The sequence below is a fragment of the Dendropsophus ebraccatus genome, chromosome 10, assembly GCF_027789765.1.
Source record: "Dendropsophus ebraccatus isolate aDenEbr1 chromosome 10, aDenEbr1.pat, whole genome shotgun sequence".
Lineage (NCBI taxonomy): Eukaryota > Metazoa > Chordata > Amphibia > Anura > Hylidae > Dendropsophus > Dendropsophus ebraccatus.
Window position 1 is genome coordinate 68,927,121 of NC_091463.1, and position 27,731 is coordinate 68,954,851.

General features: G+C 41.7%; 1 protein-coding gene across 1 annotated transcript in view; it reads right to left on the bottom strand.

Annotated features, from left to right (window-relative positions):
* FHL1 (four and a half LIM domains 1) overlaps positions 1-24,775 on the bottom strand; it is a 79,507-nt gene extending 54,732 nt beyond the window's left edge. Inside the window, exon 1 of the mRNA XM_069943148.1 lies at positions 24,705-24,775. The gene's annotated coding sequence lies outside the window, so the exon portion shown is untranslated. The remainder of the gene's footprint in view (positions 1-24,704) is intronic.
* Positions 24,776-27,731: the final 2,956 nt, after the last annotated feature.

The following is a 27,731-nucleotide window of genomic DNA, read 5'->3' on the forward strand; positions in this document are numbered from 1 at the left end:
ATACAATACTTTAATAAAAATTTTCGCCAGACTTCTCCTTCTAATTTAACCAAAAACGTTGTTTGGTGACGATACATTCCCTTTAAATGCGCACAAGAACAGTCCTCTGGTTTGCAAAGCAAATATCTACTTTACAATGGGGTCTCTAGTCTTTGCATTGTAAAATCATAGCTCTATAGGGTTAAGGCTACTATTTGGGGTTAAGACTACTAAATGGGGCTATGAATGAGAGCTGTAGACACAAAACCACAAGATACGTGTAATCACAACCTATGCAGATCTGCTTCATTTAATACTTTAGATGCATCAGAACAATGGGACTGGCTGCTCATGTAGATATCCTATAATGTATATTACACACTGTAAGAACTTTAATGTTGTGCCAAATGTAATATTAGGATATTTACTTACTATTTGGCCATGTCCACACACTGGTGGTGATTCCATGCCTGAATTTTCATGTAATCTATAAGCATTCTACCAGCAATGCAAGTGAATGCAGTATTATATTGTATACCCTATCCACACACCTTAGAGAATTTCCATGCACAACCACAGATTCTGAGCTGTAAATCCTAATTCCAACCAAGACCTTTAGGAGTGAACATGGCTTTATGTATAGAACACCTTTAGACGGATATCTGTATTCTAGCCCATAAACTATATGTCAGTCTGCTTTATGAGTATACTGGATCTGATCAGGATTTTCAAGCTTTTGTTTTATTCTGCTGCTGGTTTGGCACAGAATAATTTGAGGATTGTGGTGAGGAAAGCGCGCTTCTCTTTCACACAAACATTAGCGCCTTACATGTTAAGAAACTACTCAAGCAGCATTGTTACAGTCCCTAAATTCTGGCACTAATAAAAACCATACCCCTTTCCCAATCGGGACCCTCATGAGCAGCTCTGGAGGACTTGAACTTTTGTGCATTATAAAAATCCACAGAATATAGTAGGAGTTATGTAATGCCTAATTTCCCCTGGGGTGGCGCTGCTGGGGAATTGAACACTTGCTCCTGGGATCCTCTTAAGAATGATCTTCCAGATCAGCAGTGCTTTTTCTCCTTGCTGTTTATCAGGACTGTGGTTATCGCCGTGACCTTCTCATTATCTGGATAGATTAACTGGAGAACTCCACATTGTTGAACCAGTGAGATCATTGCTTATTTCTGCTCCTGCATTAATACCAGTGAGTGATATTCAGCCACACAGGCGGTGAATCATAATCTAAACCCTACTTACATACCAAGTTCTATAAATAACCCATACGTGCTGACATAGACTATTCACTATATAGCAGCATCAGACCTTGCGGCCATATACATCTGGAGAACATTTCTGGAATTGGTATTCTATACACAGATTTTTGGTAATCAGTTCATTAGTGAGGACCCCATTCCATACATGTCTGTAGAATGTTTATCAAGTCGCAATATAAGTCATCATTATATAGTTCATATTTTCTAAATGTAACCACTAAGCAAAATACAGGGGGGTTCTCATCTCAAAAATTTATTGGCTATCTTATCTTTTAAGAACACGGCCCTTAGCTCCATCCAGCCTTATTGGTTGTCAGAACTAGAGATGGGCGAGTCTCAAACACACTCGGGTCCGTCCAAGCCCAAACGCTCTGCATTTGATTACCGATGGCTGCAGAAGTTGGATGCAACCCTAAGAAGTCCTGGAAAAAATGGATACAGCCTTAGGGATGCATCAAACTTCTGCAGCCACTGGTAATCAAAAGCAGAGACCACAGAGTGCCCAACATTTGCTCATCTCTAGTCAGAACTTTTTGGAATGCCAAAAATGGCCAAGTAGGTTGTTTTTTTTGCAGTTTACATAACTCCCATAGAGGATAAAGGGAGTTGAGTAAACATTATAACATCACTACAGCTCATTGCAACTTTCCAGTGTTCTTGGTGCATGCCTATAAGGGAAACATTTGTAAGCGACTTTTGACTGTCACCAGTTTTCCAACCATGCTAGGATTCTTATGAGGGTCACAAAACTTATTGTTGCATGGGGCAACACCAAAATTGTTTCATGGTAATGGTCAAAATTTTACCGCGACCATGTGGAGCTTTACCTTGAGGGGTTGTCCAGGATCCTCTGATCAGGCAGATGCTGTGCATAGAGGTTCCTGAGCTTGTAACTCAGCCCAACTAGTGCCTACCTACTGTTCTCTAACTATAGAGAGTTCCTCAGTACCATGTTTGCAATATTAGCTCTAAACTTTATGAAAACACAGACAATCCAGACTTAAGTAATGGCGACACTATGGCTGCTTTAGGTGGTGTTTTGGTCTCACTTAACATATCTGTCGAGTCGTGTTGGATTTTAGAATTGGATGTTGATTCAGGGAATGGGAGGGGGCATCAGCCATATATAATGTTTTGGGTTGGTTCTTTTGTTCCCTTACCACAAATACAAACAGGGTCTGAGGAGTCTGCCAGCCATTCCTACTGACAATTGTTATAAGTATTGTAATAAGTATCAGTCTTCTTGGTCCCTATACACCATAAGTATCAGTCTTCTTGGTCCCTATACACTTTAGTCAAAAGTAGCCAAACCAGCCAACTTCAGGAGGAATTGCCAACCCCCATATGTGTCTGAGGGCCTTCGACCTACCCGGGTTTGGGCATGTTGATTTTCAACTGGCCAATACTTTGTTTTTTAAAGAGCGGAGCTGTCTGGCATCAGCAGCCCCCTTATGTTTCCACTGAGAACACACAAATGTTCAGCCGACAGCTATTGAAAGTGCACGGCTTCTTTAACACCAGAAGGCAGACATTCTGACAGTATATGGTCCAAATGTCCATCATCTCTGACCTAGAAGAGCAGAATGAAAAGTATCTGAATGCCTTACTGTATCCAGGAAGGAAACAGACACAACACTTATTTGTTATGGCTCCGCTATGCTAAATTGCTTAATGGCTGGACATTCTGGATTAAGTTCAAAAAACACATTGTATAAATATGACACAGTTTACTTAGCAAAGCTAAAGAAAAAAAAACACAAAAAACACAATCCAGTAATTATGCAATTTTAAAAAAAGACTGTCTATTGCAGGGGTGTACCCAGTAATTTAATTTGAGGGTAGGAGAATCCTGATGCAGTTGCCTTCCTCCAATCCGGGAGATCCCCAGTCCAGCACTGGTAGCCAAGGCCCATGTCCTTTACTATATCTAATAAGGTGTAGGGCTGCATCTGACTTTTTCAGCAACCGGTAATCAGATGCCCAGAGTTCGGGTTCTGACAAACCCAAGTGTGCTCGAGGTTCACTCATCTCTAGTGTGTGAGGTTTCAGCTGTGTACTACAGAAAAATATTCATACTTCTTTAACCAAATATATGTTAAAAGAGTGGAGTTGTGCCTAATAGAGATAAACAAACCTGTGATTACCGGTGGCTGAAGAAGTTGGATGCAGCCTTAGGGAGTCCTAGAAAACATGGATACAGATTTAGGCTGTTTTTCAGTATTCCCTAAGGCTGCATCCAACTTTTTCAGCCACCTGTAATCATATACCATATGACGTACCCGAGTGCACTGGCGGTTCACTCATCTCTATTACATAACACACTGGGGGAAATCTCCCAGCCTTTCAACACCCATAGACACAAAAGCTGAGGGTACACTTACAGTATCAGAATCAAACTTAATGTGCCAAAACCAAGCTCATAAGTATGGCACCAGAACCAAGCTTATAATATAAATACAGCACCAGAACCAAGTTTATAATATAAATACAGCACCAGAACCAAGCATATAATATAAATACAGCACTACAACCAAGATTATAATATAAATACAGCATCTGAACCAAGCATATATTAAAAATACAGCAACAGAACCAAGCATATAACATAAATAAGGCACCAGAACCAAGCTAGGGACATACATATAGCACCAGAGCCAAGCAAATTTTACAGAAAGGCTAATAACATGTCAGCAACATATGCTACCAACGCTGTGACCACTGATTGTGACTAAACTGGTGTCCAAAAGGGCAAAGATGCATTATGGAGACTAGTAGACTAGTCACAACATACACAATGAAAGAGGAAGTTTCCTGTTTACTGTGATTGTCTTATATACTGATACTGGGAATTGTGTCTGCATTGTGGACATAGGTTATATACATATAATCATCTATTAAGCTATGTTCAAATGCCATCTATATTTTATCTGTTAGACACCCGTCATATAGTTACACCCATCATTATGAAATAATGGCCGTTATTTCGCCCCAAAAAGTCCAAAAAAATGACTGTGCCTTAGGCCATGTTCCCACTATGAGATTTTAGTACCAAAAGACGCCCACAAATAATGACCATGATTGACTGCCCGTTCAGAAAGACAGTTGTGAAATCTCATTGTGGGAACATAGCCTGAGGCTATGTTTCCACTACGTAAAAATGACGACCGGTTTTATCGGACGGCCGTCATTTAATGCCCAAAAAACACGGTTATATTTGTATTACTACAGCCGTTGTTATAAAATAACATCAGTTATATGTTGTGTTGATGTCCGTCTGATAAAAATGGCCGTCATTTTTAAGTAGTGGAAATATAGACTATGGCTAGATTAACCATATAAAATACATTTGTCAAGGTATAGCATAAAACCCTTCACAGAAATGGCGAGCATGAGATTAGAAAGAAGAAGCGGTTCTCATAGAAGGTTTCACACTGTTGCTGTAATATTATTCACTATCGCCCTCTGCTGGATACTTTGTATAATGTACAAAACGCTAAGATAAAAACTTTCCAAAGCCACAGTGATCAAGTATATAGCAGCACACTCTTTCTGAGAAAACCCCAGCACTGTGATAATCGCTGCTATATATTTTATGACTTGGGTCACTGTGACACATTTGGTGAAACAATACTAACAGGATCAGATTGTGATGTGTATTTAGCTCCTCTTCTTGTCTATACGTATGACCTGGTACAAATGTGTGCTGGCAAAGGTTCCTCCTATGGAAAATAATAGAAACTTAAAGGGGTAGTGCGGCGGTAAACAATTATTCACAGAATAACACACATTACAAAGTTATACAACTTTGTAATGTATGTTATGTCTGTGAATGGCCCCCTTCCCGTGTCCCACCACCCCCACCAGTGTACCCGGAAGTGTGGCGCGCTATACATACCTGTCACATGCCGACTCGTCTCCGATCTTCAGTCAGCGATGTTGTCTTTGGACGGCCGGGCCGAATCCCTCCGAGCGTCCTGAGTGCCGGCCGCCCTCTTCAGCGTCATCAGATGCTCAGCCGCGATTGGGGCCATTCACATACATAACATACATTACAAAGTTGTATAACTTTGTAATGTGTGTTATTTTGTGAATAAATGTTTAGCGCCGCACTACCCCTTTAATCTTCAGAGGGTTAATTTAAACTCCTGGGGGCCAGACTGTCACTAAAAAAACACCACACACCCCTAAAAAGTGCCATGCACATGGCTTTTTTTAGACAAACAGAAGAAATTCCATTAAAGCTTCTCTGTACCCACAATCTGACCCCCCCAAACCGCTTGTACCTTCGGATAGCTGCTTTTAATCCAAGATCTGTCCTGGGGTCCGTTCGGCAGGTAATGCAGTTATTGTCCTAAAAATACTTTATGGGTGCCTTCACACCTACCGTATCGCAGTAGAAAATCCGCTGCGGATCCGCAGCAGATCCGCAGCAGATTTAACTAAATGAATGAACACAGCATTAAATACGCACTGTCAAATCCGCTGCGGATCCGCAGCAGATTTGTAAGTGCGGATTTGATGTTGTGTTCATTCATTTAGTTAAATCTGCTGCGGATCTGCTGCGGATCCGCAGCGGATTTTCTACTGCGATACGGTAGGTGTGAAGGCACTCTAAAACCTGAAGCCCGTGCCAAACGGGAGTATCTGTGCCCTAACTTTGCACCACCCCTCCGTCCCTCCTCCCCAGCCTCTTCATCATTAGGAATGCCACTGAAACATTTTCTCCATGCTGAACATTGCACAGGTCCTTAACGATCCAGCCCATGTGTCGGGCTGCCACAGGTGGGGAATAGGAGGCAATCTGTCTGGAGCATTCCTAATGATGAAGAGGGTGGGGAGGAGGGACGGAGGGGTGGTGCAAAGTTAGGGCACAGATACACCCGTTTGGCACAGGCTTCAAGTTTAAAAGTATTTTTTTAGGACAATAACTGCATCACCTGCCGAACGGACCCCACGACAGATCTTGGAATAAAAGCAGCTATCCGAAGGTAAAAGTGGTTTGGGAGGGGGGGCAGATTGTGGGTACAGAGTCACTTTAAACACTATGGGAGACAGACAGCACAGTTTGTAGAAAAAAGACGCCACACCCTCAGCATGCTGCATTTTGGTCGATCTGCCACAGAGCCTCAAGAGCACCAGAGAGGAGAGAAAATCCCCACACCAAAACACCACGCCAATTATGGGTACGTTCAGACTGAGGAAAACTGTCGGAAATTCCGAGCGGAATCCCTGCTGCGGACTCTGCTCGGAAACCCTGCCTGCCTCATTGCCTCAGTGTCTCAATGTTATGTATAGGGCGCCTCCGCTCTCCGCGACTCTCTGCTGATAGAATTGACATGGAGCTGTAGGGATTCTGTTTCCCCATCCCCTTCTCTGACCTAGCACTGCTGGGAAACAATTGCTATTGATGCTAGGTACAGTGGTGTAAAGTTTTTATTTTTATTTTTTTTTTCTATTTTATTCCCCTACCTTCTGCCAACTCCAGTCTATACACAAAGCCGACTATTGATATGCAGAGACAGGGTGTATTTTGGCTGCTTCTGTTGCTAGTGACAATAAAATGTTATAATATGATTATAATGGGCAAGATTTATCAAACATGGTGTAAAGTGAAACTGGCTCAGTTGCCCCTAGCAACCAATCAGATTCCACCTTTCATTTCCTAAGAGTCTGTGAGGAATGAAAGGTGGAATCTGATTGGTTGCTAGGGGCAACTGAGCCAGTTTCACTTTACACCATGTTTGATAAATCTCCCCCAATATGTCTATTTCTGATAATAAACTCCCTTTATGATAGATATGAATTATGCGGCAGACACTTGTACTTCTAACAGGACTTAGTACAGTGTATTATTGTACTGCTCATGGTTGTTTGGAAAAATACATGACATCACATGACTGGCTCCTTTCCAGCTGCTGATATCACGCAGATCTATTGGAATGGGTGTATGCAAAGGAAAACATGCATATTGTCTAAACAGCGGAGAGACCTCAGGAGCGCCTGTGCAGCCATCTGGTAAAATTCCTTCCCAAGCGAATGTAATCTAAATGGAACACGAGGTGCCTTTTCCTGCCACAGATTCTCTGCCAACAAAATTGTCAGCCTTCAGCAGTTTTTCCCATCACCCTCCCCCACTTTCACCAAGTAGGTAAACCCTGACTTATCATCAACCAAACAAACATGCCAGGCCTAGTTTGGTAAAGAAAAGCATGAAACAAGGCACAAGCATATATATATATATATATATATATATATATATATATATATATATATATATATATATACAGTGGTACTTTGGTTTAAGAGTAACTTGGTTAAAGAGCGTTATGGTTTAAGAGCTCACAGTTTTTCAAAATTGTGACTTGGTTTAAGAGCATTGCTTTGGTTTAAGAGCTCCCTGCACTGGGTGGGAGCACGAGTGGAGGAGGGGCATGGTCTGCAAGGTGGGGTCTACAGCCCTGTACTCTGACCCAGGAAGTCTCCCTCACCTTCTAAATAAAAGCAGATTCACTTCAGGCTGGGGCTTACATCAGAGGACAGGACTGTGGTGGTAATCTCTTCATAGCTGTAACCCCTCTCTCCCAAGACAGAGAGTGCTGCATTTATGTGCCCACATCTGTCCTGCTCATTCCTTCATGCCCCCTGCAGTGTCTATTAGCCCTTGTGTTTCCCATCCTCTCCATTACTGTACAGTAACTCATAATATGACATATTCAGCTGCTTCTAAATGTTTTTTTCATTATTTTTTGGGGGGTGTGGAACCAATTGTCTGCATTTCTATGATTTCTTATGGGAAAATTTGCTTTGGTTTAAGAGTGGATTTGGATTACAAGCACGGACCCGGAACGAATTATGCTCGTAATCCAAGGCACCACTGTATATATATATATATATATATATATATATATATATATATAAGTGGAGCCTTGGATTACGAGTATAATTCGTTCCGGGATTATGCTTGTAATCCAAATCACTCTTAAACCAAAGCAAATTTTTCCCATAAGAAATTATAGAAATGCAGACAATTGTTCCACACCCCAAAAATAATGATTTTTTATTCTGAATAACATGTAAAACAAATAAAACAAACAACGAGAAATGGCTAAATATGTCATATTATAAGTGACTGTACAGTATAGCAATCAGCATGTGGAGTATAATGTATAGTAAGTGCATAAACCTGACAAAACAGCAGCAGTTTGTAGATACAGGATGGAGCTGCAGATCCCCATAATGCAGTAGCGTAGTACAACAGGCTAGAATAGAGAAGCAGGGCTGCTGTCAGAGGTCTGTGTGGTCACATGGCAGCAATGGGGAAGGGGTGTGTGTTCAGCATGGACCAATCAGGAAGTGAGAATCACAGAGCTGTGCAGGAGGACAGTGACAGAAGCTTTATATACAGCAGTATGAATGCTGAGTGTAAGTGCAGGTACATTACAGCAGCAATGGAGAGGCTGTAAAACACATGGACTGACAGACACTGCAGGGAGTATAAGGAATAGAGCAATATAGTGGCACATGTATAGCAGCACTCTCTGTCCAGGGAGAGAGGGGTTACAGCTATGAGAGACTACCTCCACAGTCCTGTCCCCAATGCAAGCCCCAGCCTGAAGTGGATCTGCTATGATTTGGAAGGTGAGGTAGACTTCCTGGGTCAGAGTACAGGGCTGTAGACCACCCTGTGCAGGCCATGCCCCTCCCCCACTCCTGCTCCCACCCAGTACAGGGAGCTCTTAAACCAAAGCAATGCTCTTAATCCGAGCTTAAATTTTAAAAAAGCATGAGCTTTTCTTGCAAAACGCTCCTAATCCAAGTTACTCTTATATATATATCCCCCCCCTCTATGTTCTCAGAAATGACCAGGGAGATAACAGGTCCCCTGCCGTTTCCTCCACTGACCCTCCCCAAAGAAGGCCATCTTCCAGACTTATCTCATGGCAATATGTTATAACAAGGTGGCCACAGTGACTGTGTAATGCAGGGAGGGGGAACCTTCGGCCCTTCAGCTGTTGCAAAATACAATTCTCATCATGATTGGAATTGCAGTTTTGCAACAGCTGGAGGGCCGATGGTTCCGCATCCCTTGTGTAATGCATGGGCTTCCAGAGTGAGAACCAATCTCGCGATGTGGCTCCACGTTCTTTGTCATATAGAAGAGTCCTAATAGGGAGACCCCCCCCCCCCCCACACACACACACACACACACACACTAACACGCCTTTATGCCCTAATAGGACATATGGAAAGGTTCCGCTGCCATTAGACAACAGCTGCAGAACATGCTGTATAAACTATGACTTATATGTTTATAGCACGCACGTCCAGATAAATGAAGTGTAAGGTTTATTAGTCAGTGTTTAAACCTATCAGTCTAGTTACACTACACTAGTCTACACTTATAGGTCACTTTTTGACTATAAAAACATATAGTGCATTTCTCCAGACATTTTTGCTATTTCATCTACCTACTTAGACGCCAGTGTACAGCACATTGGGAAAGTATTCACCACCCACCCCTCATATATTTTCCTATTTTGCCTCAGAACATTAAAGAGGCACTGGCACAAAAAAAACGGACACGTCAAAAGTTTTGATCAGTCCAGGTCTGAGCGTTCAGGCCCTGGCTGATCCTGAGGGGGAACTCGCCCTCGCCGCATTTCTGTGTCATATGACACAGCCTCATAATAAAAGTCTATGGGACAGCTCATTCTATAAATCGGTCAGGCTCTGAACATTCAGGCCCTGACTGATAAAAAAAACATTTGAGATGTCTCTCTTTTTGGTGACCGGTATCCTTTAAATTTAAATAGATATTGGGGTTTTGTACTATTTCATATACATTACATAAATATTAAAGGGAACCTGTCACCCCCCGTACCGGGGTGACAGGCTCCCGACCCCCCGTTAGAGACCCCTATACTTACCTCATCCCGCCGGGTCCCGCTTCTGGATTCGGTCGGGTCCCGGAGATCTCAGCCGCTGCAGCCCGGCGCGCGCGCTGAGAGATGAGTCCAACACCCATAGAGAATGACAGGAGAGTCCAGCGCTCCGTCATTCTCTATGAGCGTTGGACTCATCTGTCAGCGCGCGCGCCGGGCTGCAGCGGCTGAGATCTCCGGGACCCGACCGAATCCAGAAGCGGGACCCGGCGGGATGAGGTAAGTATAGGGGTCTCTAACGGGGGGTCGGGAGCCTGTCACCCCGGCACGGGGGGTGACAGGTTCACTTTAATGTGAAGGTGCACAATATTTTTTAGGCTGAGTTCACATGTCCAAAGCATTATGTGGCCGTATTACACTTTTTGTAGTGAAAAGTTTAGAACTAGATAGGAAAACACTGCAGGACACACTCTCCTTTCCACCATCTGGATTGGTGTAGCGAGACAGTCGACATGCCGGATGCCAGGAATGACCCTATTGATAACAATAGAATTGGTTTTGGCATCAAATTCCTTCTGGTGTGTTTCCGCCCCGCTGGAGGGGAACTGAGCCCGATATATGGGAATGAGCCTTACTGTGATACAAAGAAAGATGGAGCCAAAAAGAAAAGAGAACATGAATGGGCATAAGTATTTATCACCTGAAAGTCAATTTTTTTGTGCAGCCATCTTTTACCACAATCGGAGATTTAAAGGCTTAGGCTATGTTCACACAACATACTATTTTTGAAAAGAACAGCCGTTGGTTTCCATTAAAACAAAGGTAATTCTTTTCATACTGCAATGATATGCATTGAAGTTAATACAACAAGGGCCGTCGTTTTACGTGCCAAACAATGGCCGTTGTTCAATGTATTGTGTGAAAACAACGACTGCTGTTGCATTAACTTCATATCATTGCAGTATGAAAGGAACGGCCATTGTTTTAATGGAAACAAATGGCCGATCTTTCCAAAACTAGTTAGTTATGTGAACATAGTCTAAGAAAACAATGGCAGCTTTCTTCCAGAAACAGGATGCCAAGTGTTAGCCTTTAACTGCTGCTGTGAAGTGATCACAGAGCCCTGATGGTAGCCATGGCTACGGAGGTCGGTGGGGGGAGGAAAGGCACGGTGCGCCGGGCACGCGGCCGTGCGCTCTGCCCCCTCCCCTCTCTCCCCTGCTGCTGTCACAAGATTGTAACAGCAGCAGGGGACAGAGGAGAAGGGGCAGACATTGGGACATCAGCTTATGGGGATCATTATGATGCATCAATGTCCCCCGGTCGTGAAAGGGTTGACTCATTTTGAAAGCTCATGTTTGTACCATCTTCAAGTTATTATTTTTCGTACCTCTGTAACAAGTTTAACTATTTAGTGAGTTCTGTTACATATTATCTAAATAAAAAATAATTTTACAGCACAGCTGGTAATGGTACATAACAGGAAAATCCCCTTTGTAAGGTGCCATTAGTTCATTTCTTACATTTTTGATAAATATACATTTTTAGGCTATGTTCACACTGCGTACGAATCCATACGCAGGTCTTACGCTGCCGTACATGTGCGGCTGAAACTACGGGTGTGCGAAAAATCGACATGTGGCCGGATGCGTACGCACCGCGAACATACGCCCGTAGTACAGTTATGCTTCCCTAGCTTGTTTCGAAGCGATCTGAGGCAGGTCATTTACTTGGAAATCTTCGCCCAGCCCCGTAAACCACACAGAACCTTTTGGATCGAAAAATCAAGTTCAATTTGGCTGAAATAAGTACTTTGTACGGGACCGCATGGAAATCCACGGCCGTGAGTTTCAACATTTCTGTCCTCAAACAATGGTCTTGTTCATTTTTCACGGCGCCGTATACGATCCGGCCGTGAGCATTGTGCGGGCGTATATCGTATACTTTCAAGCGAACGCATCAACCTCAAAACTACGTGCGTATATTCGCGGTTCGCACTACGGACGGATTCATACGCACTAAGATGACATAACTAGGTCTAGCAGGGGCAATATTATATTTTTTATTTATTTCATTAAAGGAGAACCTACAGGGCATTAATACGTGTCCCTAGGAGCCGTGATGCCTCGCATTCTCAATGGCTGTAAAACAGTTAATGTACAATACGGCCAATGTTATATACTCTGTTTGGTTTGTCTGATCACTGAGCTCAGTACACAGATGATGTCACTCTGGAATGCTCCATCTACAGTATTAGGACTTTGAACACCATGTATGCTTTCATGAATCACAAGGAATTTTCAGCCGAATTAGTTGAAAATCTTAGAATCCATATTTGGTTATAGTTGAACCTGAGGTATGAGCGTTTTACAGGTCAGAATGATTTTAGAATAATGAGAAACGTCTCCTTTATAGCTCCTCAGATACCAAGCACACCTAACTGAATAGACCAGAAAGTCTGGCCACTAAGCCTAATAAGCCAGGCCTCCTGTTCTGTAGAGATAACTTCCCAGCAGTATCCTCATTCTCATTACAGACAGGATTTCAATTAATGTTGATACCAGTATATAGATAACACAGGAACTATAGGTTGCTGAATATGCTTAGAGCACACTCCTATAGAAGTAAATGGGTCTTCTCCAGACTACAGGATCTCACAGCATCTCTGATAACAGCCACTCAGGCAAGATGGCCGCCCCCCCATAATGGTGTTGATAAAATGAAATACAAGCACTAGGTATTCTGGCCTACAATGTCCAATATAGAGTTGTCCCACATTAAAACACAGTGTTTCAGATACCCTATTCCTTTATATAACATATTGGGGTAGTAGATATAGGATAGGCACGAAAGTACTCTCCAGCTCGCTTGATTACTTTTAAACCTTTATTGTATAATGTTTAAAAGGCCTTTTAAACATTATACAATAAAGGTTTAAAAGTAATCAAGCGAGCTGGAGAGTACTTTCGTGCTTATACCTTGTTGGATGCCCTTGGGTCCGGGGTTTTTTTCTCGCGTGCTCGTGGAGAGGCATACAGCCATAATAAGAACACCACATTCCATCTAAAGGGACTTTTATGTTGTGAGTGCTGACCACTCTTTGTTTTTTGCATAGATATAGGATAGTCTAAAAGCAACCAGCAAAACAGCACTGTTTTGTTTTTTTTTCAGAAACGTTCTAAGAACTCTGTTATTGGTTTTCTATCAGACATTTTGAGTTTGTTCAGGACAAATATGATAATGCTGCACAGGCTATATTAAAGTCTATTATAATGGTCAATTCAAACACAGATATTCAGATTGTCAGTCAAGCTTAAAGAGTAACTGTCATGTTTTTTTTATTGCAGAAATCAGTAGTATAAGCGATTTTAAGAAACTCTGTAATAGGTTTCATCAGCCAAAAAAGCCTCCTTCTGTACTCAAGAAGCAATCTCCCAGCCTCCCCCCTGACTTCTTATCTGTGCATTATCAGGCAAACACGTCTTCATTACAGAGAAGCCAGTGAAGACGGGCTCTGCTCTCTCCATTGTAAGCCTATGAAGGGGGGAGGGGCTGAGGAAGATGGGGGAGCAGGAAGAGGTGACATGAAGGTCAGCTGTTTGTAGACTCTCTGGGCACCTAAAACGCTAAAATCAGGTGTCAGAAAGGTCAGTGCTTATCTATGAACTTACTGAGAGAAGATTGCAGGGTGTTGTGCTGTGCAGGACTGCTCTGTGCTCAGTCACTCCTAACAGCCCCTCCCCTCTCCATAGCCACATAATGGAGACAGAAATCCTGCTTCATTTGATGTGAGGGGGGAGGCTGGGAGATTGCTTTTTCAGTCCAGAAGGAAACTCTTTTAGTACATAAAACCTATTACAGAGTTTCTTAAAATCGCTTGTACTATAGATATTTAATGTTTTCAGAAAAATGACCCTGAAATGACAGTTACACTTTAAGGTGTCCATACACCTTAGACTTATGTCAGCTGAACCCGCCACTGTGGTGTGTATGTGTATGATGGTGTATAGGAACCCCATGATCAACCACCCTCAGATGCTTTGGGAGGTGATAGGGGTCGGCCATGATGGGAAAATGTAAATAGGGAAGTCAAAACCTGCAACAAATCTGCAGCATATCCGCCATGTCAGCATACCCTTACAATAAAACATTACTAGAAGTAAATGCTAGAATGAAGCACTACAAGGTTCCCACTGGCAGTCCATCGATCTACACTTAGGTATTAATTTATCATTTGCGACAATACACACTTTTTTTTAAAGCCTGAATCTTCTCCTAAATGTCATTTCAGATGAGCAAACGTTATATCAATTGTCACATTATATATAATGAATTTGCTAATTAGTTTATTGTAGTTTTTGTTGTGCAGTGTGTACATCACTCCAATCCACACCTTCACTGAAACATTTCTTAACTCCTGAATAATGGGATTTCCATAACAGAGCCCTCCTACGTAAAAACGTTAGCTCATTGTGCAGCTGCAAACACACCCATAGTTCTGTATCAAAACTTTCTTCAAATTGTCCTCTGTGGACGAATTAGCTTTATGCTGCTTTTATCTGTAAAGCAGCTGTGGGGAGATGATCATGCCAGCCTGAAGCCATCGGTTGGGGTTTCCTAGGGATGGAGACCTACCTATTTCCCGTTTGTAGAGTCCCTATTAAAGTTGGAAACAATGCTAATTCTTGGCTTTTCAGTATTCGGTTTATTATCATTGTATTATTTTCATCTCTATAACAATTGTCTTTTGTGCTTTTGGAATAATCTTCACAATACACCCACTCCCAGGGAGAATAGCGGCTGTCCTGAATTTTCTGTAATTGTCGAGAATTTTTAAATATCCAGGCTATCCAGTACCTGTCACATTGTAAATGCAGTCTAATGCAGTCCAATCTGAAGGCAGCATGTTATAGAGCAGGAGGAGCTGAAAAGATTGATGTATAGTATATGTATATGGATGTATATGGAAAGTTCCAGGATAACTTGTCACTTATTCGTTGTGAACCTCTGCTCATTCTGAGCTACGTTCTACATAGTGGTTGAAAGCCATCTGTATTCACACATACACAGATAGCTATCAGTCGCTCAGTAGGACCTCCCACTTGACTACTTTGCCCGGAATAAACAGAGATTTACATAAATAAATTAGAAGTTATCCTGGGACTTTCCTACAAAACTACATATAAATCTCGTCTCCACCAGCTCTATAACATGATGGCTGCAGATTGGACTGCACTTTCAATGTAATGGTTTCCTTTATTAATCGATGCACCAAAAGTTACCCACACTAACAATCTATGAGATTAAAAGGGAACTCCACATAAGGAAAACTGTTTTTCTATTAAAAGTTATATATATGTGTCTATATAATGTATTACCGTATTTGTACAGTTCTGCCACACTGGTAGCTAATAGAAATCCAGGAAGTGAAGAAAAATGGCCTCTGTGCCAATCCACATTGTCTTCTGCTCCCACTGCTCTCCCACCTTAGGAGACAAATATTCCATGCTTCTGTCTCATATTTTGTTTGCTGAGCACAGGCTGATGATGCAGACAGGGCATGATGTCACAGGAGGCTTTGCTGGATCCCCCAATCCCCTGAGTGATTAACCATCTCTGACCAGCCGGAAGCAACTGCTGCAACTTCACTGATTGTGCAAAACTCTGCAGTGAAATTAGGGCTGTGTTCACACATGCTGGAGTTTCATTGCAGTACTGCTGCGTCTTTACAAAAATGATGCAGTAACATAATTAAATGATGCTCAACGGCAGAGAGGATCAGAGCCGGCACTGCCAATCCCACCTGGACAAAAAATGAGACATATACAGTATGTCCCATGTAATATCCCAAAATAATATTGGATAAAGTCCTTATTGTGGGGCTCAACCTCAAAGATATAAGATGCTTGATCATAATATGTGCGTGCAGATAAAAAGAAAAAATTTTTTTCAAAAAGTTAATCACTTTATTCCAATATCAGTGTTACAGGTAGTGACTGTGGTGACCTCCCGCCGGTGAGCAGGGACGAACGGACGGTAACAGGTTAGCTGGAACACGGTGACGCCACTTCTGTGGTGGTTGGCCGTGATATAGCCTCGCCCATTGGTGTTATGTTGTGACGTCTGTGCCGGTTGGGCACACAGGTATGATGGTACACCTGTTTTTATTTTAGTGGGCTGGCTACACCTTTTTCCCCTGTGGACAGTAACCTGCCAGGTTCTTTTGGGGGTCCCTTGGGCAAATATCATGGTGGTCCGGAGTAGAGTATTGACTCATCCATACTATTGGCACTGCCACCCACAGAAAGGGGAGATAACCCAAGGAAGTGGTTACTGTGTCGGTGCTTAGTGAAGAACTACAGAGTCCCATTAGAATAAATATAATCTTGTTTACTGTGAAGATACTTGATACAGAAGAAGACAGTGTGCTGTAGTCTTGATAAGTTACTTTCCACTTAATAAACCAGATCTGTACTGAGAGTAGAAGGAGTGATTCAGCTGTGCTGACTAATTTGCGTGATGAGAGGTAGAAGAAGGATCAGAAGAGTACAGAGGAGGATGTCGAGAGAGTCCCAACCCAATGTAGCATTGTGCTCTGCCAGAACTTCAGAGGTAGAATAAGTAGAATACTTGAGAGTAGAGAGAATACTTGTGCCCGTGTTTTGACTCTTTGGTCTTTGTACCACTCATTGCCCACCAGTGTTGGGTGACCCATCCTAGAGGGTGACACAAGCCCCAGACCTTGTTATCTGGGATGAGCAGAGTGGTCAGAGTTCTCTGATGACACCTGCGCTGCGAGATAGAGTGCATAGGTTTCTAGCAACTTTGTTCTATCCGGATCAGTTCCTTTACTTTGTGTGGATACTGTCCTGCACTGTGTTCCCCTTTGTCCATGGTGTAGGTTGAGATGATCCCCGACTTGTCCTCTCTAGTAGTGACTTAACACTGCATTGTGCTTAATACGGTTGCTTGAAGAGAAACTGTGTCTAGGTACATGTGCTCTACGTCTAGGCTGCACACTTGACTGGTGTAGGGAGTGTCCTAGTCTGTGTCCTTCCACTACAGAATCCAAGGCAAACGACACACCACACTTTCTCTACCCATGTGACTTCCTTCCTACAGCCTGTGTAAACTGTGCTGAGAGCGGGTGAGGAGTGCATACAAAAAAGTAAAGAGAAAGATAAGTTAGGAAAAGAAAGAACTATCATTGGTGTACAGACCCATGTAATACATAAAACATTAACCCTTTCGTTCCTACAGCTGTGCAATATCTGGATATACATACTGGTAACAACGACATCTTGTGCTAAAACTCTGGTATTGCTACATTACCACTTACACTTAAAAGTGCAGGCTTTTGCGAAGGGTGTAAAAAAGGAAGTACCTCCACACAGTACCTACAGAACAAAGACCCCCAAAACAAATGGATTTTTGGTAGTTTCAGAACTGGGTAAGAAAGTTTAGGAATGCTATATGCTTCTTCTTCTCTTTTTACCTCTACCTGGAGTTCCCCTTTAATGCAAATTCACATCTTTACTTCTCCCTGCTCTGTGGATGTTCATGTGCTCAATAAGACTATCTTTATAATGGTATTTGTATTGTGTCACTCCACAGTGGTGATTTATATCTGACCAGTGATCTTTTATCTGACCACTTTTTTTATAGTGATCAATGCAGAAATCCTGTTAATTCTGAAGGGACTCCTACAAAACACGATATGACTTCCAAATGTTCTTAAAGGAATAGTTCAGCAAAATAAAAATCTTTTAAATCAACTGGTGCCAAAAAATGCCAGAGATTTGAAATTTATGTCTAGTAAAATATCTCAGGTTTTCAAGTACTTATCAGCTGCTGTATGTACCTGTCACAGACAGAGGTGGCAGCAAAGAGCACTGTCAGACTGAAAAGAATACACCACTTCCTGTAGGACATGCAGCAGCAGATGCTGGAAGATTTTTAAGTCAAAGTAAATTACAAATCTCTGGCACTAGTTGATTTGAAATATTTTTTTTATGTTGCTTTTTGTTAAAAGAGAGTTTAGTGGATTTTTAACAGATTGTGCCTGGTATTGAAATTCATCCCATTCAAGTAAATGTTTTGTTGATCAGTGGGGTCCCAAAGGTTGTACCCTTAATATCCGATGGAAAGGAGGAAAGCAGAGATTACCACCCCCACCACCATTAATTAAAGAGGTTCTGCAGCAGTAAGTGCAGTTTATCACCCCTATAAAACGCACAGATTTGACATGTAATTTTTTTTATTCTACAAGGTTCTTTAGCATCTGTTGGGACTATTAACTGGTTTAGTACAGTGCCAACCTCAATTTGTCAAAAAGACAATGAATGAGTCCTCACAATGACATTTCTGACATATCCATGAATATATACAAATTATTCCTGCCATTGTAAGCCTACAATGCTCTGCTGAACTTATTAGGAACTTGTACCCACAAGTACAGAACAGAGCGTTCACTGCCAGACAGCCAGAATTGTGCAAAAGTCAATTTGTTTATAGTCATTTTAAGCACAATTCCCTGTGGCCATTTAAAATGTTGGCTCCAATACAGAACTCCTACAGTAAAAACCGTAACTAGTTAATGCTGTGTCATAAAAAAGCACTTACCTCCCCCAGATCTGTTTACTGTTCAGTACAAATGGTTTTATAATTTGATTCCACTATTTAACCCAATGTGTTAAGAATGTACAGTATATAGATTTAAAGCGTAGCTGTCGTTTTAGGTGACTATTCAGGAGTATATATGGTGTTTTCACCAGTTTTCTTTAGCTGTCCTTAGGCTAGTGGATAAAGACTAGCTGCTATAATGCTTCCTATACACTCCACACAGAGAATAAGGGATCCTGCCCCCTATATCTCTATATGATACCCAGGACAGCATTGAGTACATTACCGAGCAGTAATGTGGAGTGTAAGTTCTGAATCCGGCACTGGGATGAGATAAAAGACTTACTCGACCTTTTAGCTAAGTCCCTGAATCTTTCCTCCCGCTGGATCCACCCGCTGCACGGAGCGGCCAGACAGCGGAAATCATTACCGAGAGTTCGGGTTCGTACGAACCGGACCATCCCTACCACCAACTTTTCCCCTATTCATAGACTTCTATAAGCAGGTGTACCCTGATACTGCTTTGCGCTGAACTGTCTCCGGAGGGATTTCAGCAGCAGTAAATGATATTGTTGTAAAAGCGGCACTCAGTAGCGGATTATAATAGGTCAGTTTTCTGCGGTAGCCTGAGGCCCTGATGCTTTTTTACCGCAACTTTGCACAAATCAGGGCATCATGACATTATCTATGCTGTACTATGAACATCACGCTAGTGCTGCCATAGTTACAGTGGGGTGGGGGGCCCAGGATTGGTGAACAACCCGGGCCTATGGTAAAGTTAATCCGCCCCTGGCGGCACTACATGGGTTGTGGAGACTAAGCTCAATGCTGAAAATCAGGCCTCAATATACTGATAAACCTAAAATTGTACTAATGGGTGACTCATATAGGGATGCCCCTATCAGGGGTTTCTCCTCCATGATGTCCATGTGATAAGGCATATGGAAAGGAGCCGACCCCTTTTCTACACTCCATGACTGTCTGAACTGTGCTGGGACTTTTTATAAAGGTACAGTGCTGTTCCTATGTGATAGTATGCTGGCACTACTGCTTTTTACAGGAACTTTGTTGCCATTATCAAGAAGTGCTTTATTGGTAGAGGGCTCTCAGGTAGCACTATAGTCATGCTGATAGTGTTGCTGAGGACTGCCATCAGAGCACTGCAAGTGGTCCTACAGTCTAGGGGACCCACACTCACCTGTGTGCCACCTTACTCAACATTGAAATCAGTATTGGTTGGGTGGATAAAATACCGCACATTGAATGTACAGGCACAACAGTTATCAATGTTTCTATGTGCCTATTCACACACAATTTTTACAGGTCCAAATATGCAGTGATCTGTGCCGCAAAAAAAAAAGGACATGTTGCATTGCAGATCTACAACTGTGGCATGGGTGACTGTGTAGAATGCAGTGGTCTATGAACTGCGAACCACTAAGGAGGCACACAAAGTGCTATCTGCAGTTGCGGACAGCACTTGCGAACATGTGAATGTAGCCTAGTTGATTGTGTTCTAGCAGTTGTGATTGTATTACATCATTCTGTTCCGCCACTCTCATCATATGGAGGAGAATGGACTTTGACACACAACACTCCACCCGCCTGCTGCCTGAAAGCCTCTGCCTATACACAGTATAGACAGAAAACTTCCAATTAGTGGCCAGTGGGAAGAGGTAGCTGGTACTCATGAATATTGAGGACTACTGTGCACACACATAATGTAAAAGACTAGTGTCAGAGTCCTCATTATTCAGGAGAATATCTCCAAATCAGCTGCACAGAACAATGTCAGTTATACATCATTCTGTTTAGCTTCTCTGTCACTAGTTTATGCTACCCTTAGATAGGACAGCATAAACCTACTGACGGAGTCTTTTTAGGTAAACCCCTACCAATGTACTCTCATGCTGGATTTATCACGAGTACATCTGAGGCTACCCGTGTGACATCCTGAGCTGGCATAGAATTCAACTACAACTTACATCAGCTAGCATGCATGAATGTAGTAAAGTATCCTGGATAACTATAAACCATACTATAAACCGTAGAACAGCAAATCCGAATAATGGAATGAGAACCCATGAATGTTGGCTACAGCTTTATTAAATGTCCTTTCCAACACATAAATGTACCTGTTGCTGTATAAATGTTGATACTATTATTCTATACTGTACTGTTCCTATCACTACCACCTAGCAGGCATGTAACAACAAGCTGGATGTAGGTGCAATCTGACCAGCCATTTGTGTTATCATTTTAGCACTATTTGTGTAGTCTACGCCTATTTGTACTTGTTAATGATGACTAGCTCGCTAACAATCCTGATTTACTCTAGAGATATAATTTCCCATCGCAACCTGTGAACTATGATTTCTAAAATGAGAGTGATCACATACTTCCCTTGTTATTGGTAGGGTTGTCTTGGAGCAATAACCTTAACCCCTTCCCGTCAGTAATACATATATATACGTTCTTACTGCACATGCCCTGTCTTGACTTCAGTGGCTTACTGATGTGTGCAGGACCGCTGCAGTGAGAGCGGCCCGCACATATCAGTGTGTCCAGAGCCGGAGGTAATGAGAGGCAGCTGCAATCCCACAGCTGCGTCTCATTAACCCCTAAATGCCGCGATCTATAGCAATCGCAGTGTTTAAGGTACTCAGTGACAGAACAAGCTTCTGTCACTGAGTGATCCGAACCCCTGCATCCATGCTGCAGGGGTCCCGATCGCATGTACCAACGGGCGGGGGTAAGCCTCTTACCTCCGTCCTGTCCGTTCGGCCATCTATGTATAGAGTCTGCTCTCAGGCAGGCTCTATGCATAGATCGCCAATAACACTGATCTATGCTATGCTATGACATAGCATAGATCAGTATATGTAATCTAATGATTGCATCTTTTACAGTGAAAAAAAGTGTTAAAAAAGCGTAATAAAAAGTTTTTAAAAGTATTGAAAAACCCCTTATAAACCCCCTCCCAATAAAAGTTTAAAATACCCCCTTGCCCATTATAAAAATAAAAATATTAAAAATAAATAAACATATAACATATTGTAGCGTGCGGACTTATTTATTAAAAAATAACATTATTGTTCACGCACGGTGAACGACATAAACGGAAAAAAAAACACACACACATCAGGATTGCTGATTTCATTAAATTATATATGAGAAAAAAAATAACAAAAAGTGATCAAAATTTTTCTGTTACACCAATGTGATATTAATAAAAACTAGAGATCATGGCACAAAAAATGACACCCCAACCAGCCCTGTAGGTGGAAAAACAAAAGCGCTATGGCTCTTAGAAGGCAGGAAGGAACATTGCATTAATCTAACCCGGACATTCGGGCATCAAAAGGCTCTGTCTTTAAGGGGTCAAAGGAGAAGTCCGGTAAAAAATTTTATTTAAGTATTGTATTGTCCCCCCAAAAGTTATACAAATCCCAATATACACTTATTACGGGAAATGCGCATAAAGTGCTTTTTTTCCCTGCACTTACTACTGTATCAAGGCTTCACTTCCTGAATAACATGGTGATGTCACTTTCTGAATATAATGGTGATGTCACGACCCGACACCCAGAGCTGTGTGGGCTTTGGCTGCTGGAGAGGATGATGGCAGGGGGACACAGGGCACTGGAGAGACACTGAGCATCCCTCTGCCATCATCCTCTCCAGCAGCCAAAGCCTGCACAGCTCTGGGAGTCGGGTCGTGACATCACCATTTTATCCAGGAAGTGAAGCCTTGATGCAGTAGTAAGTGCAGGGAAAAAAGCACTTTATAAGCATTTTCCGTAGTAAGTGTATATTGGGGATTTGTATAACTTTTGGGGGACAATACAATACTTAAATAAAAAAATTTAACGGACTTCTCCTTTAATAATAAGAAGATTGTGGAAGATCTCCTCTATTTTAGTTTGTAGGTTAATCTTGGAATAGATTGCACAGTAGTAAAAGTAGAAAACTTAAATTTTGCCTAAAGGTTTTGGATCCAAAGTTGATCAGATACCAGTATATTTGGTGGATGCACCTGAGAGATGATTGGCCTAAACACCTATTTCTCGGTCCATGAACTCAAATTACATATTATATTAATGGCGGAAGCCAAGATAATGAAGAGAAATATGTTATAGTAGAGGTAAGTGAGACATGGTTGGATGGTGGATTAGGTGGCTAATCTGTGGGGTTTTGGTCTGTTCAGGAATGACTGTACAAATAACAAAAGGAATAAGTAATAACATCTAGAAATACATCTAGCCTAAAGTCCATCCAGCATGGTGATATATATGAAGGAAATTAATATGTGGATTCCAAATGGGTGGAAATAAGGAAAAGAGGAATAATAATAAAATACTGATCAAGGTTTGTAATAAATCTCTGTATAATAGAAGGGGAAAAAACTACTAATAAGGCAGATATATAAAGCATCAAAGTATAGCTAAATAGGAAGAAGGGACTGCAGAGTTATAGAGAAAGATACATTGTGCAAGAGACAAATGAAAGGCATCAAAGACTGAGACAAAGAGGATCATTGCTGAATAAAGTGAAAATAACTGAAAAGTAATTGGAAAAACACTAATGACTATTACCTTAAAAGAAACCTTAAAGCAGAGGTGTTGGCCCCCTCAGAAATAATCTGTGTAATGGTGGAGGAAGATGAGTATAGGCCAATCTACTAAATCTCTTCTTTTCAATTGTATGTAATCCAATGGTAGATGGCATGGTTGGGATAGCATAATGTCTCCATTAAATGTCACCTGCTTAAAGGGGTTATCCAGCGCTATTAAAACATGGCCACTTTTCCCCCTACTGTTGTCTCCAGTTCAGGTGCAGTTTGCAATTAAGCTCCATTTACTTCAATGGAACTGAGTTTCAAAACCCCGCCCAAACTGGAGACAACAGTAGGGGGAAACTGGCCATGTTTTTGTAGCGCTGGATAAACCCTTTAACCCAGCATTTAGTGTGGTGTTGTTTGTCATAACACAGAAAGGTTTTTTCCTTAATTTCCTAAGGTATCTAAAAAAAAATGCCCTTATTACAACACAATATCACCATGGGTTTAGGAGGGATACAAACAAGTAAAGTGGGACCCCAATGTTATTGGACCCTGTAGCAGATGCCTAGCTTGCTGCAATAGGTACACAATAATATTCCCCCAGAGGGTAGTGATATTGCCAGGAATAAAAGGTATATAATAATGATAAAGATGATGGTGATAATTGCAACCTATGAGCCTGATTCTGCAGTGTATACCCACATTACAAAACTGCTGTATGTTTTTGAATATACCAACAGAAAGGTATACCAATGTCTACTACTGCATACCCATGGAGGGCCTATAGAGTTTAATAAATAGAACATAAACCTACTGCACTTTGGTCTCCTGCAAAAAAAGATACCTGCAGAAATAGAGTGAACATAGTCCCTAATAGAAGACATTCAGTCCTGCTTATATATGTCATGGTATAGATCTGCATACCTTTCTGCTGGTATCCTAACATATACCACCTGTGTAGTGAAGTTTTTAGTTGAACATAGCCTGAAAAAAATTCAGTAGACACCGACACCTGTGCACAATGTGGCGGTAATATTTAAAGATCAGTTCTTTAGTGAATACATAAAAATAGCTGAAATGCACAACATGAAATCAGCAGCAGATTCAGTACATATGTATAGAGCCACAGGAATGTAGATCTGCGCTGTAGTGGAGGTGTGGGGAGTTAATGGTTCACCTATTACACAGAAGACGACTTATTGTTTCCTATATTTACTCAAAAAGTTTGACTCTTCAAACCACATGAAAAAAAAAACTTGAAAAAAAATAAAGTAACGACAGTGATCCGCTGTGTACGGCAATCTTTGTACACTTTAAGGGTTAAAAGTCTCTGCAAATTGCTTAATTCAATTCAGTAAGAGTATAAAGAGGCAAACTTACTGTGTGCTGTCCGCTCCACGGAGAGGGATGAAGTCAGTGACAGGCGAGCTTTGTAACTGGATGACAGAGTGAATTACATCAACGCCCCCTGCTGGATACCGAGGGGCACTGTAACAACATCTGCATTCTTCTACAGTCACAGAGGGAAGGCTCAGTAGTAAACATCCTATAAATGAATTATTATTCCACAGTGTAAAGCCATGTATTTCATTTACAATTATTACTATTATATTTTTATGCATTTTATTATAGTTCTTTCTAGTATTAGAAAGAAAGAAAAAATCTTATTTGTTAGATCAGGTAGAACAGCTGTCAGGGGCTCAGACAGAGAAGAGGCTCAAACTTACCTATAGGTTGATACTAACCTGCTACATGTCACTCACTGGTTAGGAGCTATAGCATTTTAATAGGCAATAAGGTGCAAACTTGGGTCCCAGCATGGTGCCCTTCAGTGGCTTAGCTACCATAGAGGCAGAGTAGGCAGTTGCTATGGGGCCCGTGGGGGGAGAAGGTAAGAGCTGTCCTGTGTCCTTCTGCTTAACCCCTTATGTACTGCATTGTGTAAGTGACCCAATGTTTACTTACATGCTGCAACACAAAAAGGAGTTAACAGGCAAAAGACAAAGAGATCTCTGCTCCACTGCACTGATAACCCTTGACATCTGTCCTCATCTGCCTGCCAATCAAGTAGGAACATGTGCAGAGGTCAGGGGTTACCAGTGCACCAGCAGTAAAGCAGAGATCTCCTTGTCTTCTGAACATTGGGTCACTGACACACTGCAGTACATAAGTAGTCTGCTCCTGCACCTTTGTATTTAACCATTACGGCTCCTAATGGGCCCTTATTGTTAGATACAGTGGACTGACAAAACAAGCAGCCATTGGCTCTCTGCTCTGTCGGTCACTCTTGTGCCTGCAGGCAGGATTCTGCCTCTGGCCACAAGACTGTGGATAGGCTGTAGATAACCTGTACAGCTAACCATGGAGAGAATGAGCTGTTTGATGCCAGAAGACTTTTGGTACAGGGATAGACCATCAGACACAACCTTATGAGCAGCTCTTAAGCAGCGCTTGACTGCAGAGTATCGCACCCTACAGTACACAGACTGTATTACTAAGTAGCACAGAAACAACGTTTGACTGCAGAGTAGAAGGATATGCACAGCAGCTCTCTGACACAATCCAAAAACAGATCAGTAGGTGAATTTTAGATTGTGAGCCCTAATTGGGACAGGGATCGATTTGAGCAATGACAAGTTATCAGCAAGAACTGTGTCTCTCAAGTTATTAAAGGGGTTTCAGAACTGATTTCAGAAAGTTATACAGATTTGTCATTTACTTCTGTTAAAATAAAAAAAAAAAACAAGACTTCCAGTACTTATCAGCTGCTGTTTGTCCTGCAGGAAGTGGTGTATGCTTTCCAGTGTGACATGTTGCTCTCTGCTGCCACCCCTGACCATATCAGGGACTGTCCAGAGCTGTAACGGTTTTCTATAGAAAATTGACTCCATGGGAATCAGACTAAAAAGAATACACCACTTATTACAGGGCATACAGCAGCTGATAAGTACTGGACGTCTTGAGATTTCTTTTTTAAATAGATGTAATGTACAACATTTTTTTTTCACTATCACACAAATAATTGAAAATTGCTAGTACATATAATCTACAATATAATCTGCTATACTGCGTAATACGCAGAGCCACAAGCAAGAGTCTATAGCACTGGGCTCCCTGTTTACTTTATACTCCCGTCAAGTATTTTAAGAATAACGTCCTGCTCCTCTGGATTAAATGAGATTCTGTGGCGGCTGTTTTGGATTAACATACCCAACAAAACTCGATTTCCCATTTCTTTCCTGCTCTTGTTTATTCAGAGAGGAAGCAGGCTACATTATGTATCGGACAATATTTGATAAATGAGATTTGCTAGACAAAAGCACATTCCATCAGAAGAATAAGACCGTGTACACACAGGAGACGACCCGTGCTCCACTGGAAATGGAGTCTAAAGGATTATGCTGCAACCAGACTGAAAATACTAATGGTTCCAAATTCCTTCATGTAAGTTATATTTTAATCATGGCCGGTTACGCTGTATGTATCACATTTAATAGAGACCCAATGTCCTGCAGTGGAGAACCATGTTTTAAGGTGACTTTGGGGTCTATTTTTTATGCATTAATTTACAACTAACCTTTTAGATCTTAAAGGGGTACTCCAGAGAAAAAAAAATCAACTGGTGTCAGTATACTGATTTGTAATTTACTTCTATTTTAATTTCTAATTTACTTCCAGTATTTATCAGCTTCTGTATGTCTTGCAGGCAGTGGTGTTTTTTCTTTCCAGTCTGACACAGTGCTCTCTGCTGCCACCTCTGTCCATCTCAGGAACTGTCTAGAGCAGGAGAGGTTTTCTAGGGGGATTTGCTGCTGATCTGGTCAGTTCCTGACACAGACAGAGGTGGCAGCAGAGAGCACTGTGTCAGACTGGAAAGATAACACCACTTCCTGTAGGACATACAGCAGCTGATAAGTAAGGGAAGACCTGATTTAAAACTTCTTTGGAGTACGCCTTTAATAATATGTGTGCTCCATGATAAGAGCAAAGTTTACTCTGATCTTTAAGCAAACCCGAGTCCGATACTGTATGTAGATATGCATTGCTTATGTGTATAGAGAAGTCATAGCTTAGCATCAGGAAATAAAGGGACACAAAAGGAAAGCAATCTCCTCCCGCCTTCTGTGTCCATAGATATGCCAGGATACCAAACAACAACATTGCTGCACCTTTCCCACTTCCCTCTTGACCCTGAGCCACATTCTATTCTACCTCTTTCACGTTTGTATTATTGTTATACTGCATCAGGGCAGTACACGTGTCACACACTTATGGGATGGTTGTGTCTTGTGTTGACATTGAGTTATGTTTTCTTGGATAATACAAAAAAAGGAAGAACAAGAATACAGGATACAATTTAGTAACATGTGTATATCCCTTATAGAAATGAGTGACATTATGGTTTCA